Genomic DNA, 23,095 nt, shown 5'->3' with positions numbered 1-23,095 from the left:
TACTATAATACTGCTCCTATGTACAAGAGTATAACTACTATAATACTGCCCCTATGTACAAGAATATAACTACTATAATACTGCCCCTATGTACAAGAATATAACTACTATAATGCTGCCCCTATGTACAAGAATATAACTACTATAATACTGCCCCTATGTGCAAGAATATAACTACTATAATACTGCTCCTATGTACAAGAGTATAACTACTATAATACTGCCCCTATGTGCAAGAATATAACTACTATAATACTGCTCCTATGTACAAGAGTATAACTACTATAATACTGCCCCTATGTACAAGAATATAACTACTATAATACTGCCCCTATGTACAGGAATATAACTACTATAATACTGCCCCTATGTACAAGAATATAACTACTATAATACTGCCCCTATGTACAAGAATATAACTACTATAATACTGCTCCTATGTACAAGAGTATAACTACTATAATACTGCTCCTATGTACAAGAATATAACTACTATAATACTGCCCCTATGTACAAGAATATAACTACTATAATACTGCTCCTATGTACAAGAGTATAACTACTATAATACTGCCCCTATGTACAAGAATATAACTACTATAATACTGCCCCTATGTACAGGAATATAACTACTATAATACTGCCCCTATGTACAAGAATATAACTACTATAATACTGCCCCTATGTACAAGAATATAACTACTATAATACTGCCCCTATGTACAAGAATATAACTACTATAATACTGCCCCTATGTACAGGAATATAACTATTATAATACTGCCCCTATGTACAAGAATATAACTACTATAATACTGCCCCTATGTACAAGAATATAACTACTATAATACTGCCCCTATGTACAGGAATATAACTACTATAATACTGCCCCTATGTACAAGAATATAACTACTATAATACTGCTCCTATGTACAAGAATATTAATTATTATAATACTTCTCTGTGTAATAGAATTAATGCCTGGGTATCGCTGCCATCTCTACATCTCGTCTTGTTCCCTACTAGGCATCACATTACCCGTCATTAGTGGATGTCATTCAGCATCTGCTGCTCTTGTAGAAGCAAAGAAATTTTCAGAAATGTCTACATAGAATATAAAGAGACTAAAGGTACCTTCACACGAAACGACATTATAACGATATCGCTAGCAATCCGTGACGTTGCAGCGTCCTCGCTAGCGATATCGTTTCGTTTGACACGCAGCAGCGATCAGGATCCTGCTGTGATGTCGCTGGTCGCTGAATAAAGTCCAGAACTTTATTTGGTCGTCCGATCGCTGTGTATCGTTGTGTTTGAAAGCAAAAGCAACGATACCAGCGATATTTTACACTGGTAACCAGGGTAAACATCGGGTTACTAAGCGCAGGGCCGCGCTTAGTTACCCGATGTTTACCCTGGTTACTAGCGTAAAATGTAAAAAAAACAAACAGCACATACTCACATTGCGTCCCCTGCAGTCTGCTTCCTCCTCTGACTCAGCGCCGCAAAGTGAAAGTGAAAGCAGCACAGCGGTGACGTCACCGCTCTGCTCTCACTGTACGGCGCTCAGTCAGTCAGGAAGTGGACGCAGGGGGACGTGAATGTAAGTATGTGCTGTTTGTTTTTTTTAGATTTTACGCTGGTAACCAGGGTAAACATCGGGTTACTAAGCGCGGCCCTGCGCTTAGTTACCCGATGTTTACCCTGGTTACCAGGGGACCTCGGCATAGTTGATCGCTGGAGAGCGGTCTGTGTGACAGCTCTCCAGCGACCAAACAGCGACGCTGCAGCGATCGACATCGTTGTCGCTATCGCTGCAGCGTCGCTTCGTGTGAAGGTACCTTAAGATTTCTCAGTTTCCATATTTCTTTTTTTTTCCGGTCAGGTCCCTTTAAATCTTTGGGCGTGTGATTGTTAATGATACATTGTTACATTGTATTTATTGACATTGTGTAACGTTGAACATTCCGGGGATGTGATTGGGGCTCAGAGATGGCGCCTCCTCTGTCGTTACCGCTCAGGCTTGTATATTTATCCTGCAGGAGATACAATGTGACCCCTGACTGTAATATTCCGGTTCCCACCCTGCCCTGTGATTGGGGATCTGCTCAAGTTTGGGCACCGGTTGGTGGTAAATTGGTTCCTTCACTTTTGCACTGATTTCCCATTGACTTCATGCTGTGTCTGATGGGGGCTCCTTCATAGTCAGAGATGAGAGCTGATGGCCTCAAGACCCCGAGAAGGGAATTTAAAGAGATGGTGCACAAATATTCATCCAGTAGAATAATACCCAGAAATCTGCTGAGCATTAATATTTCTGCATTCCAGCACTAATTACCCCGAGGCTGATATGTGATAAGTTCTGTTTGTCAGGAGCAATATCCCTTAAAGGGGCTGGAATCTGATCACAATGTGAGACGCTGAGAATCACAGGATCTTATTAGAATCAGGTGTCCCCGACTCTGCGGCTCCAGAGAAAATCACGTAGGCGCACACGATTTCTGCTCTGAAGTCTCCGGGGACTCAGAGACTTTATAGAATGGATTTTAAAGTTTAAGTCCTAAGTAAATTCTCTGATTTTGATGGAGCACAAACATCTGCGCCATCGCCAGGATTCGGAGAGACAAATAGTTTCCTAATAACGATATTTTGGAACTTGCAGTGATTTTCCCACTTTATTTTTTAACCCTTCAGTGACTGAACTGCAGTCATTTTGGCTCTTGGAAAATAAAATTATTAGTTTTTTCTTAAGAAAATCAAATTTTTTTCTATTTTTTTACGGGTAAAAAATAACATGGGAATGTGACGTCTGCCAGTCACGTTGCCGCTATGGGGTCCCTGTGAGGCAGGGGGGCCCGCCTGCTGCCAGCGCCGACTCCCCCGCCATATTGAACTATACTGGCGTCTGTCAGTACAGTTCAAAGCAATGATGGAGGAGAGAGCATCACCTGATGCTCCCTCTCCTGTCATTCCCCACTCTGCCTCTGACACTACGGGTGCGCGCGCACTCACTGTGTGTGTCAGGCACTGCAGCAGAAGCTACCGACACAGGAGTAGGGAGCAGCGCGGGCACGAGGAGAGGTGAGGAGCTTGTGTTTTTTTTTACTGGACTGTGGGGCCATTCTCGGGAGGGGAGAGAAGAGGGGATGTGGGCAGTGCTGTATACTACTGTGTGGGCTGTGCTGTATACTACTATGTGGGCTGTGCTGTATACTACTGTGTGGGCTGTGCTATATACTACTGTGTGGGCAGTGCTGTATACTACTGTGTGGGCTGTGTTGTATGCTACTGTGTGGGCAGTGCTGTATACTACTGTGTGGGCAGTGCTGTATACTACTGTGTGGGCAGTGCTGTATACTACTGTGTGGGCTGTGCTGTATACTACTGTGTGGGCAGTGCTGTATACTACTGTGTGGGCTGTGCTGTATACTACTGTGTGGGCTGTGCTGTATACTACTGTGTGGGCAGTGCTGTATACTACTGTGTGGGCTATTCTGTATACTAATGTGTGGGCTGTTCTATATACTACTGTGTGGGCTGTGCTATTTACTACTTTGTGGGCTGTGCTATATACTACTGTGTGGGCTGTGCTATATACTATGTGACTGTGCTATATACCACTATGTGGGCTGTGCTGTATACTACTGTGTGGGCTGTGCTGTATACCACTGTGTGGGCAGTGTTGTATACTACTGTGTGGGCAGTGTTGTATACTACTGTGTGGGCTGTGCTGTATACTACTGTGTGGGTTGTGCTGTATACTACTGTGTTGGCAGTGCTGTATACTACTGTGTGGGCTATTCTGTATACTAATGTGTGGGCTGTTCTATATACTACTGTGTGGGCTGTGCTATTTACTACTTTGTGGGCTGTGCTATATACTACTGTGTGGGCTGTGCTATATACTATGTGACTGTGCTATATACCACTATGTGGGCTGTGCTGTATACTACTGTGTGGGCTGTGCTGTATACCACTGTGTGGGCAGTGTTGTATACTACTGTGTGGGCAGTGTTGTATACTACTGTGTGGGCTGTGCTGTATACTACTGTGTGGGTTGTGCTGTATACTACTGTGTGGGTTGTGCTGTATACTACTGTGTTGGCAGTGCTGTATACTACTGTGTTGGCAGTGCTGTATACTACTGTGTGGGCTGTGCTGTATACTACTGTGTGGGCAGTGCTGTATACTACTGTGTGGGCTGTTCTATATACTACTGTGTGGGCTGTGCTATTTACTACTGTGTGGGCTGTGCTATATACTACTGTGTGGGCTGTGCTATATACTACTGTGTGGGCTGTGCTGTATACTACTATGTGGGCTGTGCTGTATACTACTGTGTGGGCTGTGCTGTATACCACTGTGTGGGCAGTGTTGTAAACTACTGTGTGGGCAGTGTTGTATACTACTGTGTGGGCTGTGCTGTATACTACTGTGTGGGTTGTGCTGTATACTACTATGTGGGCTGTGCTGTATACTACTGTGTGGGCTGTGCTGTATACTACTGTGTTGGCAGTGCTGTATACTACTGTGTGGGCTGTGCTGTATACTACTGTGTGGGCAGTGCTGTATACTACTGTGTGGGCTGTGCTGTATACTACTGTGTGGGCTGTGCTGTATACTACTGTGTGGGCAGTGCTGTATATTACTGTGTGGGCAGTGCTTTATACTACTGTGTGAGCTGTGCTATATACTATGTGGCTGTGCTATATACTACTATGTGGGCTGTGCTATATACTACTATGTGGGCTGTGCTATATACTATGGGGGTTTATGATATTCTATGGGGGAGGCTGTGTAATATACTATTTGGCTGTGTTATATATTTGGAGGGGTACATTATATTCTATGGAGGAGGCTGTGTTATATACTATGGGGGCTGCATTATATTCTGTGGGAGCTTTATTAGATTTTATGAGGGAAGATTGCATCATACACTTTGATGGGGCTACATTATATTCTATGGGGAGGTGGGCTGTATTATACCCTGTTCGGTGCTACATTATATTCTGTGGGGGGGTGGCTGTATTATATTTATATTCTATGAGAGGTGATTGCATCATACTCTATGAGGGGGCTACATTCATAGTATATGGGGGGCTGCGTTATATTCTATGGGGAGGTTAAATTATACTCTGTGGGGGGTTACATTATACTCTGTGGGGTGGCTGCATTATACTCTGTGGGGTGGTGGCTGCATTATACTATATGTGGGCTGAATTATACTGTATCGAAGACTATGGGGAATACATTATACTATATGAAGAACTATGGGGTGTGTTATACTATGGGAAGTGAATTCTACTACATGGATGACTATGGCGGTGCATTATACTATATGGAGCACTGTGAGGAGTTTATTATGCTATATTGAGGACTGAGGAGTATATTTTAATATATGGAGGACTATGAAGAGTGTATTATACTATATGGAGGACTGTGGGGCACATTATATTATATGGAGGACTATGGGGTGTATTATACTAAACAAGCAAAATGCTGCATATTCATTGGGTGATTGGATTGTTTATGCCGGAATAAAAATCCTTGTTCTCAGCAGCACATCGCCGGTGTAAACTGTAGATGTGCTGCTGATAACATGATACTGTATGGTGATCTGTTAGTGATCGTTCTGTCCCATCATTCTTTCTCAGACGGGGGAAAGAGGCCGGGAAACAAGCGTCCAATGACTTCAGTATTGTCGATCACACTCGTTTAGCAGCCTGAGATCAGCGCATGTAAATACAGCAGAAATGCTTCTGTGGGATGTGCAATATGTTAGCATTTGGGGCCCCATTTTAAACTTTGCCTAGGGCCCCACTTTGCCTAAAACCAGCCCTGCCCCTGGGACACAGACAGAAGAGGGTCCCAGTACAGAATAGTATGTGGGTCCCTTGTTGTCCAATAGGTCATCATCATACCCCTCTTTATGTGTCCGTGACAGAAGCTACTTGCAGCTTTGTAGGGCGTAATGGGCCCCGCTACCTCTCGGGCCCCTGTGCAGCGGCACAGAGTGAACCAAGAAGAGGAGGTAAATGTCTGGGGGTCCTATGTGCCCCCAGGATGGCAGAGATGGTCAGGAAAGAAGAGGATTATTACAAGCTTTAATGATCAGGACGGCGGTCTGCAGTCTGGTCTGGGGTCTGTACTTTTTTAGGAGTTCTATTCTGGGATATTCATTTTAAGGGGTCCAATTTAAGGTCTGTATGTATTTGGAGGGTCTGGAGTATGCTTTAGCTCAGGGGGGTCTTGTATAGGGTTTGTATTTTATTAGGGGTTTTGTCTGGGGGTCTATATTTGCTAATGGAGTATGGTTATATAAGGGGTGGAGGCCATGACACCAGTGTGAACATGACGTTACTGACGTCAGCCGTGGTCACAGAGGGGTTAATGGTGGAGCCAGCGGGGGGGGCTCCTCCAGTGCAGCAGGTGAGGAGCTGAATTTATGAACTGCTCCCTGCAGAAGCCTTTTCTCTCCGCTCGTCCTCAGATCTGAGACTCTGGTGCTGTACAGAGCCCCCCGCCAGCAGCCAGATGGGACATAAAGGGATATCGGGGATACAGGGTACGAGGCAAGGACGGCGCAGCAGGGGCTGAGCGCAATGCAGGGAGCAACAATCAGCCCCGTCCACCTCTGCCACGATCACAGGACACATCTGTTACCACATTATGTGCGCAGGTCATTACCTGGCAGGAGATACAGTGTATCAGGTGTAACCGCTGCGTCTAATCGCCAGACACCTAAACTGACGGCAAAGAATGAGACAAGTCCAGACACAAAGAGCAACGTCCTGATAATGCGACAAGACGTTCAACTATATGTATGCCACAATTACAGACAATTCCTGCTAACTTGGTGGTAAATTGCCCCAAGGAACAGAACCTGTGGAGCAAAGGGAACTACAGCCGCTGTATACCACAATTTACAGAATATAGGTAGAACCATCAGAATGAACATAAACCACTTCATATCCTGTATTATACCGCAGAGCTGCACTCACTATTCTGCTGGTGCAGTCACTGTGTACATATATTACATTACTGATCCTCAGTTACATCCAGTATTATACTCCAGAGCTGCACTCACTATTCTGCTGGTGCAGTCACTGTGCACATACATTACATTACTGATCCTGAGTTACATTCTGTATTATACTCCAGAGCTGCACTCACTATTCTGCTGGTGCAGTCACTGTGTACATACATTACTGATCCTGAGTTACATCCTGTATTATACCCCAGAGCTGCACTCACTATTCTGCTGGTGCAGTCACTTTGTACATACATTACATTACTGATCCTGAGTTACCTCCTGTATTATACCCCAGAGCTGCACTCTCTATTCTGCTGGTGCAGTCACTGTGTACATACATTACATTACTGATCCTGAGTTACCTCCTGTATTATACTCCAGAGCTGCACTCACTATTCTGGTGGTGCATTCACTGTGTACATACATTACATTACTGATCCTGAGTTACCTCCTGTATTATACTCCAGAGCTGCACTCACTATTCTGCTGGTGCACACTGTGTACATACATTACATTACTGATCCTGAGTTACATCCTGTATTATACCCCAGAGCTGCACTCACTGTTCTGCTGGTGCAGTCACTGTGTACATACATTACATTACTGATCCTGAGTTACATCCTGTATTATACCCCAGAGCTGCACTCACTATTCTGCTGGTGCAGTCACTGTGTACATACATTACATTACTGATCCTGAGTTACATCCTGTATTATACTCCAGAGCTGCACTCACTATTCTGCTGGTGCAGTCACTGTGCACATACATAACATTACTGATCCTGAGTTACCTCCTGTATTACACTGCAGAGCTGCACTCAATATTCTGCTGGTGCAGTCACTGTGTACATATGTTACATTACTGATCCTGAGTTACTTCCTGTATTATATCCCAGAGCTGCACTCACTATTCTGCTGGTGCAGTCACTGTGTACATACATTACATTACTGATCCTGAGTTACATCCTGTATTACACTCCAGAGCTGCACTCACTATTCTGCTGGTGCAGTTACTGTTTAAGAAGCAATAGCCGGGGGACCACCACGGTGCAGGAAGACTACTGTACACAAGATGAGGTGCAAACAACCAAGGGTAGATTTATTGGAAGACAAATAATGAAGTGGATTAGGAAGATGCAAACAGGGGTATACAATGGCAAAAGATAAATTACAAGAGTTGTCCATAAAATAGCATGGTGCTCCAACTGTTACAGACTCAATATACATCACACAAGTAAATGCAAACAATAAACAAATTATAATGCTACTCTACATATAACCACCCTGGCCTTTACTAAGCAGGCCTCACAGCTGCCGTGCTCTGACTATTGAAGTCTACACTAGGCCTTGACATGTGCACAAAACAGGAAAAAACTCACAGTGATGTTGGGGACTCGAATCCAGTCCCGGGAGCCCCCAACAGTCTAGTATGGTGGTGCGCATGGCTTTCTGTCAGCTTCGTGAAACGTGGTCTTCTCCTTGCTTCTGGGTCCTGGAGGTGCTCCTGGAAGCTGTAAATCCGTTTCTCGGTATCTTCATGGCTCCTCGAACTAACACAGGACAGCCACCCTCGCTGAACCCGGAAAAGTCTGTCAAATCTCACAAGTCCACTCTGTTACAGGCTGGGGGTCCTCTCTTGCAGCTATATCAGGACACAGCTCTCCTCTCTTGCAGCTATCAGCACAAAGTTCTCTCTGCAGCAGCCTCAGCTCACACACGCTGTTCAGGCTCCACCCCTGCCATATGCACAGTCCAGTTCATTCACACAGTTTATTGCAGGTGAGAAGCAGAACATTCCATCCTTCCAGACAAGGGGGTGCAGTCTCTTAAAGTAACAGCATGTTCCTTACTGTCCATAACAGCACCACCCTCCTACATGCCTCCCGTCTTGTCTTAATAGTGGTTGTCCTCGGCCATCACAGCATCAAGGTCAAAGTGTAATGAAGGAGCGTGCAATGCGGAAACAGCACCTATAGAGGAGGCAACAAAGTTATAAAAACAGACAGAGCACACTGTTCTACATATCGGACTGGTGGAACCCCTGCATGAGACTTCTGGGATCTCCGAAGCTCTTGGCTGTCAGGCAAGACTTGACTATCTTCCAGAGGAACACTTGCTGTAGGAGTCGTCATTGGATCTTGTCTGGTCTCATCCTCGCGTGGCGGTACTGGTACATCCATGGGATTACTGTCTCTGTGCAGCTGAGACCCCCTACTATGTCAGGGACAGTCCACCACTCGTAATCGATTTCACCATCAGGCATGACAGATTCAGGAAGTGGAGTATCGCCTTCAGGCGACAATGGTGTAGAACAGACCTCAGACCGGCAGGGCCGCAGCATATTTCTGGGAAGTACTCTAGGGGCGGACACCCCACTCTCAATCTGCACCTTGTAGAAATGGCCATTTGCATACACTCGCTCGATTACTCTGTTGGGCTGCACTTTCCATCTCTCACTTAGTTTTCCCTTGGGGCATTTCTTTCTGACTAATACTCGGTCTCCGGGTTGGAGCGGTAGCTCTTGAGTCGGTTTGCGGCCCGTATGTTCTTTTCCTTGCAGCTGTTGACCTGCCAACCGCTGTATCATTTGTAATCTTTGCCGATGCTATTTCACCCATGAGGTGACATCAATGATCTCTCGTCCAGCTCTTCCAAACAGCAGTAGATAGGGGGTATAACCCGTGGTGGAGTGGACCAGATTGTTTTAGGTCCAGACCAACTCTGGCAGGTTATCTGGCCAACACGCCTTCTTATCCTCCTCCAACGTTCTCAACATTTGAAGTAAGGTTCAGTTGAAGCGTTCACATGCTCCGTTACCTTGAGGGTGGTAAGGGGTGGTCTGGGACCGCTCGATGCCATACATACGATGCAGTTGTTCCATCACCTTGCATTGGAAACATTCGCCTTGGTCGGAGTGGATGCGCTTTGGGCACCCATACACCTGGATGAAGTCTTGACAGATGGCTTGTGCCGCTGATTCTGCAGTCTGATCTCTAGTCGAGGTGACTACTGCGAACTTAGAGAATTGATCGGTCATCACCAAACAGTACTGTAGCCCCCGAGCCGAGTGTCCCATGAGGAGATAGTCAATCATCAAGACTTCTAGCGGTTCTTTAGTTTGTATGGTCTGGATGGGTGCCCTCTGTTCGGTACTCTTAATGAGGTCACATACTCGACATTGCCGGCAAACCTCTTCCACCACAGACTCTAACCGGGGGCAATACACATACCGCTGTAACCATTGGTAGGTCTTTGTGGGGTCGAAGTGAGCTCTAAATTTGTGGGCTTCTTTAGCTACTTCTTGAGCCATTCTTCCTGGGTGACCACCTGCTACCTTACTTCCATATCTTTTGGCTGTTGTCTCTTACGATATAGCACTGACTCTCGCACTTACAGTCTATCGCACTGGTGTAACACACTCTTCATTTCAGAGTCCAGATCATTTCTCTCTTGTTTGCCAGGCTTCCGCTTCTGAGACATCCACCATTTCATCTGTCTCAGCCCTTCGTCTTCATCCTGAACATGTCCCCATTCCTCATTGGTTCTCCCCAGGGACCGGGGTAATGCGCAAGCCTCCCTTCTTGACTGGGCCGCAACCACTGGGAGCTTAAACTTACAAAAGTCTGGGGTTTCCTCCTTTCGAGTTGCTCATCGAGATCCCCTGCTGGAGTCTCCACAGTCACTCTTGACAGCCCATCAGCATTTGCGTTTTCGGCAACAGAGAGATAACAGATGGTAAAGTCAAATTTGGCTAGGCGAGCCACCCACCGTTGTTCTAAGGCCCCCAATTTAGCATTCTCCAGGTGGGCCAGGGGATTATTGTCTGTTTGTACTTGAATCTTGGTACCTATCAGGAAACCCGCACACTTCTCTGTCATGGCCCACACCCGGGCCAGGAGCTCTAACCGGAAGGAGCTGTAACTGTGAGGGTTTCTTTCGCCTTCTCGCAGGGACTTGCTGGCATACCCGATGACTCTCTCATGTCCATCCTGTATCTGAGAAAGTACTGCACCGAGTCCATGAAGGCTACCATCTGTGTACAACAGGAACGGTTGATCGAAATCTGCGTAGGCCAAAATCGGGGCTGAGGTAAGAGCATTCTTTATAGCCTGGAAGGCCTCGTCTTGTCTCTGGGCCCAAGGGATGTACTGGGTCTTCGGCACTCCAGCTGTCCCCCTCAGCAGCTCATTGAGAGTACCCGCCACCATCGTGAAGTCTTTAACAAACCGGCGGTATTACCCGGTGAGCCCCAGAAAGGCCTGAAGTTCTCTCACTGTTCGAGGGACTGGCCATTTCTGGATAGCAGCCACTTTTTGTGGTGAGGGTAGAACTCCATCTTGTGACACTATGTGGCCTAGGTACTCGATCTCTCTCTTGAAGAGGTGGCATTATTTTGGATTCACCCTCAGGTTATGAGCCCGCAGTTTTCCGAGTACCTGTCCAAGCCGGGCAAGGTGTTCTTCGAATGAGGCCGAAAACACAATGATGTCATCTAGATAGATCAGGGTAGCCTCAAAATTTAAATCTCCCAAACACTTTTCCATCAGCCGTTGAAACGTGCCCGCAGCATTGGAGAGCCCGAAGGGCATCCAGTTAAACTTGAACAGCCCCATAGGGAGGATGAAGGCGATTTTCTCTTTGTCTTTCTCTTCTACAGCTACTTGCCAGTATCCACTTGCTACGTCCAGGATGGAGAAGTACTTAGCTTTCCCCAATGCTGTCAAGGATTCCTCAATGCGGGGCAATGGATACGAGACTCGAACAGTGCAGGCATTGAGTTTCCTGTAATCTACACAGAACTGGATGGTCTCATCCTTTTTCTTGACGAGCACCACCGGGGCTGCCCAAGGGCTCTGACTACTCTGCACCACTCCTGAATCCAGCATCTGCCTCAGTAGTGTTTTCACTTCTTGATACATCTTGGGCGGGATCTGCCGGTATCGTTCTCAAATTGGACGAGCTTCCCCGGTCGGTATCTCATGCGTGAGGGCTTCAGTACAGCCGAAATCCTTGGAGTGACGGGCGAATGCGGCCTGATTTTCCCACAGCATAGTTTCTATTGCTTGCACACGCTCAGGGCCCAGAGCCTCCACATCCACTTCCATTTGATCAAGGATGACCCGTCCACTCACCTCCGAGGATGGCATCTCTTTGGCCCCCCGCATCAACTGCTAGGGTCCACCCCGCACCTTCTTTCAGATATAAAGACATCTCCTTCTGACTCATCACTTCACCCTTATGTAGGTACACCAGGGCCAGATCTGTCCCTCGTGGCAAGGTGACCTCCTCAGGGCCTACATTTAAAGCTCTTATGGGGACGTGTCTTCGCTGGATCACAGCTATCGTACGAGCTATCATGACTTCTTGGTCCACTCCTCCGCCTACCACAGGCTGAACAATCACTTCCAACCCATCAAGGTTGCGATGAGTCTCCACAGGAAGGTATACTATAATTTCTCGCTCCGGAGGCAGGATTACAGGTTCTTTACCAAGAGCCCTGATGACCCCTACCGTCTGATAAGATGGCACACTCTTCTGCGTCACACAGATGCGGATCAGTTGTTGAAGGGCTTCTTGAGTAGGCTTATGTGTTGTAGCCTTCTTCCAATATCCAGGTCCCTGTTTGGTAAACATAATCTGATCGAGTTCACGTAGGATATTCATCCCCAGTACGACAGGCACACCTTCTTTGATAGGCTCAGGGACTAGCAGAATCCGTTTTCTCCCCAGTTCTTGCCAACAGATTCGAATATTCATCCACATGACCCCTGTGACAGGGATCGGTTGTTGGAAGGCAGCAAACACCCGGATCAATGTCTCTTTTTCTGGCTTGGCCAGGGTCTGGAAATGCTGCCTGAAATACGCTTCTGGCATCGTCGTCACTTGTGACCCGGTATCTATCAGGCAATCCACTAGAACTCCCTCGAATTCAGCACGTAGGATTGGACACCCAGCAATCAAGTGTTCGTTATGATATGGAGCGGCCTCTCTCCTCGCCTCCCCACAGAGTGCCGCACTACTGCGGGGTTGGTAGTTTAATGGCGGCTTCCGCTGGCTTTGAGTATAGTTCCAACAGTCTCTGGCAAGGTGCCCCCGTCCTCCACATTCCCAGCATTGGATGCCTCCTCTTCGCCGGGGGGCACCTCGAGCCTGTCCTCGTGCCTCCGATGCCTGATGGGAGGGGGCTTGCTCCCACTGAGCCCGTATTGGTTGGGCCGAAGAATGGTTGCATGAGTACAGTGGGTCAGACTGTTGTAGTTCCCCCACTCTTTACTCAATCTGGGTCAGTTTCTCTTGCACGTTGACAAGGGACAGCTGCAAGTCTTGCACTACCTGGACCAGCACCTCCTGATGGTTTGGGTCCCCTCTAGTATTGGCGCCCTGGACACGCATCACCCCAGACGTGTAGCTCTCTTCTTTACTTCAGGCCACTGTTTCTGCCAGGATTTGATGAAACGTAAGAGCTGGATCTGCCCAGACCCGTTCTGACAGTGCTCGCCTCAAGGATGTGCTGTGCAGTCCCAGAATGAATTGCTCCCGGAGTATCCGGTCTTTAGAGCCCATGCCACCAAATCCATCCACCTCTGCTAACACTTCTTGCAGTGCTCTTGCATACTGAAAAATTCCTTCTTCTTCCCGCTGCAGCCTAGAGAAAAATTTGGCATGAAGGTGTCCGGCACTAGCAGTCTCACCGTAGATCTCTTCCAGGAACTTCACTAGCTCCTTCAGGGTACTGCGGGTGAGTTCTGGTTGTAGGCAGACGTTTCTACGGGCTTCTCCCTCTAGGTCAATTAAAGCAATGTCTGCCTCAAGGTCTGGGCTGATGTTATAAATCTTCAGGATGCTTTGCAACCGGGACACCCAGTCAGAAAGTGGCATATTATTGCCGTCAAACTTTGGTAGCACACTAAATATGGTGCCCATAGGGAGTGTCCTTGCAGGGGTTCCACCAATGCCCACAGCATCTTCATTAACATTAGCATTCCTGCCGTTGCTGTCTGCTGCCTCCATCTTGGTGACAGTACCCTGCTCGCAGCGTCACTTGAAGCGATGGCCGGGGGACCACCACGGTGCAGGAAGACTACTGTACACAAGATGAGGTGCAAACAACAAAGGGTAGATTTATTGGAAGGCAAGGAATGAAGTGGATGAGGAAGATGCAAACAGGGGTATACAATGGCAAAAGATAATTTACAAGAGTTATATTCTTTAGCTTGTCTGTAAAATAGCACGTAAAATAGCACGGTGCTCCAACTGTTACAGACTCAATATACGTCACACAAGTAAATGCAAACAATAAACAAAGAATGATGCTACTCTACGTATAACCTCCCTGGCCTTTACTAAGCAGGCCTCACGGCTGCCGTGTTCTAACTATTGAAGCCTACACTAGGCCCTGACATGTGAACAAAACAGGAACAAACTCACGGTGATGTTGGGGACTCAGATCCAGTCCCGGGGGGCCCCCAACAGTCTAGTACGGTGGTGCGCACGGCTTCCTGTCAGCTCCGTGAAACGTGGTCTTCTCCTTGCTTCTGGGTCCTGGAGGTGCTCCTGGAAACTGTAAATCCCTTTCTCAGTGTCTTCGTGGCTCCTCGAACTAACACAGGACAGCCACCCTCGCTGCACCTGGAAAAGTCTGTCAAATCTCTGTTACAGGCTGTGGGTCCTCTCTTGCAGATATATCAGGACACAGTTCTCCTCTCTTGCGGCTATCAGCACAAAGTTCTCTCTGCTGCAGCCTCAGCTCACACACGCTGTTCAGGCTCCACCCCTGCCATCTGCACAGTCCCGTTCATTCACACAGTCTATTGCAGGGGAGAAGCAGAACATTCCATCCTGCCAGACAAGGGAGTGCAGTCTCTTAAAATAACAGCGTGTCCCTTACTGTCCATAACAGCACCACCCTCCTACATGTACATACATTACAGTAAATGTTGTGATTGTTGCATGAAGTTTATGAACAGTAGTAATGTTACAGTACATGACTTTGTTTCTGCATTTTATGTATCACACAATATTTGTAAGGGTGTTAATTGATTGAAAGGATATTGGTTTATTTCTTACAAGACATCATTACTGTTATGATCCGGTGACCTAGGAGCCGCATGAGAGACTTTCTCAGGAGTAAGTGGTATCTGTACTGACCGCAAACCCTAAACTGACACCGCAACTAGAAGTAGCCGTGGGATGTACCTAACACGTCCTAGACACCTCGACACAGCCGGAGGACTAAATACCCCTATAGGTGGAAATGGGAATTCTATCTTGCCTCAGAGCAGAGCCCCCAAAGGATAGACAGCCCCCCACAAATATTGACTGTGAGCATAAGAGGAAAGACACACGCAGGCAGAAAAACAGAATTTAGCAAAAGAGGCACTTCTAGCTAAATAGAAAAGGATAGGACAGAATTCTAAGCGGTCAGTATTAAAATCCTAAAAATATCCACAGCAGAAAATACAAATATACTACATCTAACTAAAGACATAGCAAGTATATCTGCAACTCCTGAGAATCCAGCATGACTGAAAAATCCAAACAAAGTCTAAGCTGGACAAAAACACAAATGAATTGCACTGAATTACAAGCACACTGCATGTGTGCCCAGAGACAAAAAAACAGACACTTATCTTAGCTGAATTGGCAGCAGAGCATGAGGAACCAGAGAGAGAAGCAATCCCTCCAAGAACAATGGACAACTGGCCAGGAGTAATGGATCCTGCAAACCTAAATACCTAGTAGAGCTGCAATTAGCAGAAACACCTGCCCTGGATTACAACCCCAAGGCAACTGCACTACCACTAACAACCACCGGAGGGAGCCCAAGAGCAGAATTCACAACACATTACTTACTGGCACAGTTATTGTAAGCAATACATGAATACTATGTACATCCGGGGGAAGTGACATACTTGCTGATGGTTTCTATGTTAAGAATAGGAGATTTTCAGAAAAAGCTGAAATATTTTTTGTGGTGTTTGTTAATAGCCGATTAACAATACTGTATTTTAGGAGGTATCTCGTTCTCCTCAAGGTAGTTGCATAAAGCCCCCATTGTAATCCCCTTCACCAAGGTCTTGGTCTTGTAGAGTAGAACTAGTCTGCAGACTAAGAATCAGGGAAGGATTAGATGTGGCCACAGATGATGGTGGAAGGATTGACCTTCACTGGTTACTTTGTTACTTTTTACCTGTACGCAATGTGTAGGAGCAGAAACAATAGATACAATGTATCGCCTGAGACCAGACTGTGGAGAAGCTCCTGATGGACACATTCTAGAGATTTATTAGGCCATGTGGCTACTTAGTGGCCCTCTGTGGAATGGGCCAAACTCTAGCTCTTATTCAGGGATGGCTGGAGCCCCTGCCCAGTGCTCTTGGTGGAGACCCTGCTCAGATTAGGGGGTCCAGATCTCCGCTCAGGGGCCCCACCTTACTGTGTCTCCATCTGTAATAATGAGAAATGTCCTTTTGTTGTTTCTAGGATATTATTTTTTACATCAAATCGATCATAAAATAAATTGTGAATTGCGTCGTGAGAATAAAACGTCTGGAACGTGGAATTCATGGCGCAGGATCCTCATTACCCAGCGCTCTAATTTACTGTCACCGTGACAGCTCCTCCATCAGGGAGACGATGGCGCCGGCCGCAGCGAGCGCTGAACGCGACACTCCTAATATCACAGGCAGATCTGCTAATTTCCATCTCACATTTTATGTCGCCATAAAACCCTGTTTTTCTTCTGTTTGTCACTTTTTATGACTTTTTTATGTTACTAAAGTCTGTAAACTACAGAGACAAATGTACAAATCTATATTTCCTCTGTAATGTCAGAATGCAGCAAGTAATTCACGAGCCAGGAGGCAAAATCTGCTCCAGAAGAATATGGACAATGCCCTATAGAGCCACAAGGGATGGAAGTAACGGAGACATACTTTACTACATCCTCTATCTAAGGGGTAACGTCTCTGTGTGGAAAGTGACATGCCAGTGTGAGGAGACTTATAGGCCATGCAATGCTCCTCTAATTGTGCAAATTGTCTCTTCAGAGAGGAACAGGACTGTAAATCTAATGTCACCTATCAGAAGTAGCAATCCTAATACTAAATATTGACCATATAAAGGGTCAATATAAAATTCCAACCTTCTAATAGGTGGCACGAGAGTTCAAGTCCTGTTCCTCTCTGAAGAGACAATTTGCATACAGTTCTGCTCCTAATTGTTGGCACCCCTTCATTTTTTTCATACAATATCTTTAGAAATAAATGGAAATGTACCATAGTTATATCCTCAGGAATTTTTAATTAGTCGTCCTAAGTAATGCAACAATATCGTAAAACATTGTTTTTCATCGTACATGTTGCAATTTCAAAGAAGAAACCGAGTAAGCAGCATGTGCAGCAATAAAGGTCCCTAACTAATACTTGGTTGCCCACCTTTTGGCATTGATGACAGCCTCCAAACATTCCTTTCAGCCATCTATAAGCTTCTTGCACTTCTCCCCTGGTATTTTGTCCCACTCTTCCTTTGCAGTTTGTTTAGGCTCTTGAATGTTTGCAGGGTTCTTTTTCCCAATTAAAGATTTCAGCTCACCCTAAAGATTTTCAATGGGATTGAGGTCAGGACTCATTGCTGGCCAAGTTAAAACAGTCCATTTGTTCCGGTGTACTTTTGGATGTGGGCTTTGGGTCATTGTCTTGCTGGAGGCCCCATGATCTTCAACTCAAACCAAGTTTTCTTACACTGGGTAGGACATTTCCCTCTAAAATATCTTGATAATTTTTTGATTTCATGATTCCTGTCATACGGTCGAGGTCTCCAGTACCAGACACAGCAAAGCAACCCCATAGCATTGTGGATCTTCCACCATGCTTAACTGTTGGTAGGGTGATCTTTTCCTTATAAGCTTCATTGCTCCGCCTGTAATCAAACTGTTGCTTTGCATTGCCAAAAAGTTCTATTTTTGTGTCATCTGTCCACAGAACATTTTTCCAACAGGATTGTGGTTTGTCAAGGTACTCTTTGGCAAAGATCAGTTGTTCCTTTTTATGCCTTTTCTTCAGCAATGGTTTCTTCCTTCGTCTTCCTCCATAAAACTCTGCTTGGTTTAGTGTGCGGCATATGGTGCTTGTTGAAACTATGACCCAAGACCATTCCAGGTTGGCCTTCAGGTCTTTGGATGTTTGATGTGGTGTTTTTTCCACCATTAGCGCCAACCTTTGAAGCCATCTCATCAATTTTTCTCTTTCCCCCACATCCAGGAAGGTTCTTGACGGTTCAATGCTTTGCAAACTTCTTAATAACATAGTGCACTGTTGATACTGAGATACCAAGGTCTTTGGAGATGACCTTATACTCTTGGGTTTGCTAATAATGGCAGCTCTAATGTCCTCAGACAGCTCCATTGTCTTCACCATTGTGACAAAGGAACATGTGGCTTTTTAAAACACTGAAGTCATCATTCATTGGCTAATTCATATCACATGGGCGCCGACAATTAATCACAGGTGATTCTCATTTGTGATTTACCATAGACGAGTCACAATTAGTGATGGGCGAGCACTAAAATGCTTGGGTGCTCGTTGCTCGGGTCGAGCAAATTGGAATACTCGGGTACTCGGCCAGAACAACGAGCCCATTGTAAGTCTACGGGAGACCCGAGTATTTTTACCGCGATCCCCCCGGGGTCCTTTTAAGGTCTAAAAAGTCTGAAAATTATGAAAACACTGCTCAAATGACACAGGGACCTCATGGGGATCACCCCTGGAAGCATTCCTGTTAGCAGCGGGTTAATCAGCGTGATGTCCACAACGAGCAACAGAGAATGTTCATTTATTAAGAATTAAGAACATCCAGCTTACAACATGAGAACAGGATCAATCTGGTTTCTGAGAGAGAGAGAGATCTGCGGTGACCTTCAGCTTCAGCTGCACACACAAGAATGTGCTCACAGGGAAGGGGAGGAGGAACATCCTGTCTGTAAATGAGGACTTTTTTTTTTTCTTAACTTTGTTGACATGTGAACAGTATGCATGCAGATATATAAATCACATCATATTAAACAAACAATAGTTGTTGCAATACATACAGATCAATATGCATTAGGCCAACACCCCCACTCAACAACTACTTATTCTGTCAGTCCCATAGTGGTTCTCAATTCTTGGAACCTAGGTCGTGGCAATGGCTTGGTCAAAATATCAGCTAACATTTTATCAGTTTCACAATAAACAAACTGAATTATGCCACGATCTATTAAATCACGTAGATGATGACATCTGACGTTGATGTGCTTAGTTCTAGCACTGATCTTTTCACTGCATGCAAGTTTAATGCATCCTTGGTTGTCCTCATACATCACTGTTGGCTGAGTTAACGGTTTACCAAGATCATCCATCAGTTGTCTTAGCCAAATGATCTCCTGACTTGCATAGGCTGCGGATACATACTCAGCTTCTGTAGATGACAAAGCAACAGATACTTGTTTTCTACTAGACCAGGAGATTGAACTTTCTCCAAGTTTAAATACGTATCCGCTTGTGGATTTACGATCTTGCGAATCACCAGCCCAATCTGAGTCAACATAGCCAGTGAGTTTTAGATTTCCTGCTGCAGATATCTTTAAATTTACACCTTGTGTCCCTTTTAAATATTGGAGAACTCTTTTAACGGCATTCCAGTCCTTTTGGCGCGGTTTCTCCACATATCTGCACAATATTCCAACTGCTGTTGTAATATCCAGTCGAGTCATAGTTGATATATATAGAAGTGCCCCCACTGCCTGTCGATATTTCTCATTGTTAGGCAACAGGACATCTTCTTCCAGTTTCAGGTAGGATGATTCCATTGGCGTTGATACACCTTTGGCCTCCGTCATTCCGAACTGATCCAAAATTGAATTAATCTTTGCACTTTGATTTAAAAGAAAACTTCCATCTTCCTCTCTCTGGATGTGGATTCCTAGATAATATGTCACATTTCCTAGGTCTTTCGTTTCAAAATGCTGGTTCAAAATTTTAGTAATTTTCCCAATTTCAGCTTCTTCTTGATGAACTACAATTACATCGTCCACATATAATAGAATATACATCCATTTTCCATCTGTATATCTCGTGTACAGGCATGGATCCACTTGACCTCTTTTAAATCCTTCTTCTAACAAGACTTTGTTCATTTTAGTGTTCCATGCTCTCGCCGATTGCTTAAGACCATAAAGAGATTTTTGTAGTTTGCAAACAAGATTCTGTTCACCTTCCTTTACATAACCTTCAGGTTGAGTCATGTAGAAGTCCTCCTCAATGTCACCATTTAAAAATGCAGTTTTGATATCCAAATGTCTGACAGACATCCTTTGTACTGCAGCTACTGCCAACAATGCTCTAAATGTTGTCTGCTTAGCGACCGGGGAAAAAGTAGCATCATAGTCTTCGCCATATTTTTGAGAATATCCTTTTGCGACCAACCTCGCTTTAAATCTGTGGACTTTACCTTCAGAATCATATTTGGTTTTAAATACCCATTTGCACTTAATTGCCTTTTTATCCTGTGGTAACTCAGTGAGTTTCCAAGTTTGAAGTTGATGAAGCGAGTTCATTTCTTCATTCGCGGCATTGATCCACTTTGTTCTTTCATGGGCGGGTAGTTTCTGCATTTCATCCCATGACTGTGGTTCTGACTCAGGCAGTGTCTTCACAACATAGGATAAACGTTTAGCTGGTATTCCTTTGTTTGATCTTGACGACCGTCTAATTTCAGGTTCACTTAGGCCTTTTGTTGTTCCTTCAGTGGTTGAAGAGTCCAGCCAGACTTCTACATTCTTTTCTTCGTTGTCTTGTAATTGTGATTGAGATTGTTGTTGTTGCTTCATCTGGACTACTGGCATAATGTCATAAAACTAGGGTGACACGAAGTTTTCATCAAACACTACATCTTTACTTATTGTGACCTTGTTTGTCTCTGGGTGTAAAATTCTATAACCTTTCTGGGTTTCACTGTAGCCTACCAGGATGCCTTCCTTGGCATGAGATTCCCACTTAGTTCGTTTTTCTTTGGGAACATGTGCAAATGCTTTACTTCCGAAAATCCTTATGTGTTGTAGTTTTGGTTTTGTACCATTCCATTGCTCAAATGGAGTTTTCTCTGTCGCTTTACTTGGTAGTCTGTTCTGAAGATAACAAGCCGTCATAATAGCTTCGCCCCAATATACTGTAAGCAAATTTGCATCAAATAACATACTCCTTGCGCTTTCACAGTGTGTCCGGTTTCTTCTTTCTGCTATACCATTTTGCTCAGGGTTGTATGGTACAGTAGTTTGAAATATGATTCCATTTTTCTTTAAAATGCTCTGTGTTTCATTACTTGTATACTCAGTTCCATTATCTGCACGTAAAGTTTTTGGCATTCTTCCAAACTTGTTATGTACTTCAGCTAGATACAGTAGCGTAGCTACTGGGGGGCAGAGGGGGCCATTGCCCCGGGCCCAGTCACCTGAAGGGGCCCACCGGGAGATCCACTGCCAAGTCTGAGGTGTCAGGGAGAGAGCAGCACAATGCCGGCTGCAGAGCCTCCCTCCGTGCAGAGTGCAATGTGGTCTCACCCGAGGAATCTCTTCCGGGCTGGCGGCAGCAGCAGCTGCAGTTACTTTCTGGCTGTGCAGTGTGTGCACGCTTGGTTTGGCTCAGGCACGCTGGGTCCTAGTGCCCTCCTTGCATCTATCTGGACACTTCCTGGTTCTCCTCACTGCCTGAAAACTTCATCAGTAAGTGGGGATGGAATTTATTAGAGTAATTCGATTTAGGCACATCATGGTCACTGTGGGGGTGAATGTGAGAGGATTGAGGTATTGTAGGGGCTGAAGTGGGAGAGGAGGACAGGGCTCTGTGGGATAAATGTGAAACGATGGGGGTTATTGTGGGTGTGCAGGGGGACAGGGCACTGTGGGGGTGAATGAGAGAGGATGGTGGTACTGGGGGTGAATGGAAGAGTTTGAGGGTATTGTGAGGGCTGGGTGAGGGAGAACTGGGTGGTGATTATTATTATTATACTGTTTAATGTTATGAGATATTCACTCCATCATATGTGAGGGTATGTGTCCCCGAGGTGTATTGGCAGCACTTTGGACCGCCCAAAGCGCTGCCCCATGTTGTACGCGCGGTGATTCTGCATATATTCATTGATTACAGGTGGAATCACCGCATCCTATTCATGGACTGTTTTATTTATCTTGTGGAGACTGAGCATCTCCACAAGATAAATAGACACGCTGCTGTCTAGAAAGACGCGCCACATGTCCGGTTACGCAGGTCTGCCACCTGCATCTATGTACACATAGTGGAGATGGGATTTCATAAAATCCCCTCCACTATGCTGTAACATCTGGAAGCTGCGGTTTGGACGCTGTGGATGTACACAGCGTCCAATCCCCAGCAAAAACCCAAGCAATACGCCACTTGGAAGCCTACCCTAATAGTTGCTGTCTTGGGGGCTGGAGATGGGGAGGTCGGGGGCTTTTTATTATTGTGAGCTGGGTCTTTTCTAAGTATTAGTAAAACAAGCATAGCAATGAAGGTTAATATTACTATAACAAGGATAAGTATTAACATAAGGGCGCAGACAGACACTGTATAACTTATGCGACGATCGCATTGCAATCCTCGGACCGGCCCTGACACCTCTCCTGACATAAGCTTGACAGCGTGATAAATTACTATGCAACTGTCAGCCTCAGGTCAGGAGAGCCGACGGTCAGTCCGAGGATTGCGATGCCATCCTCATATGAGAAATACGTCCGTCTGCCCCCTAACAAGTAAATGGGCAGCACGGTGGCTTAGTGGTTAGCACAGCAGCCTAGCAGCGCTGGAGTCCTGGGTTCAATTCCCACCAAGGACAACATCTGCAATGAGTTTGTATGTTCTCTCTGTGTTTGCGTGGGTTTCCTCCGCTTTCCTCCCACATTCCAAAGACATACTGATAGGGAATTTAGATTGTGAGCCCCATTGGGGACAGCGATGATAATGTCTGTAAAGCGCTGCGGAATATGTTAGCGCTATATAAAAATAAAGAT

Source organism: Ranitomeya variabilis, chromosome 1, assembly GCF_051348905.1.
Source record: "Ranitomeya variabilis isolate aRanVar5 chromosome 1, aRanVar5.hap1, whole genome shotgun sequence".
Lineage (NCBI taxonomy): Eukaryota > Metazoa > Chordata > Amphibia > Anura > Dendrobatidae > Ranitomeya > Ranitomeya variabilis.
This window is presented reverse-complemented; position numbering follows the sequence as displayed.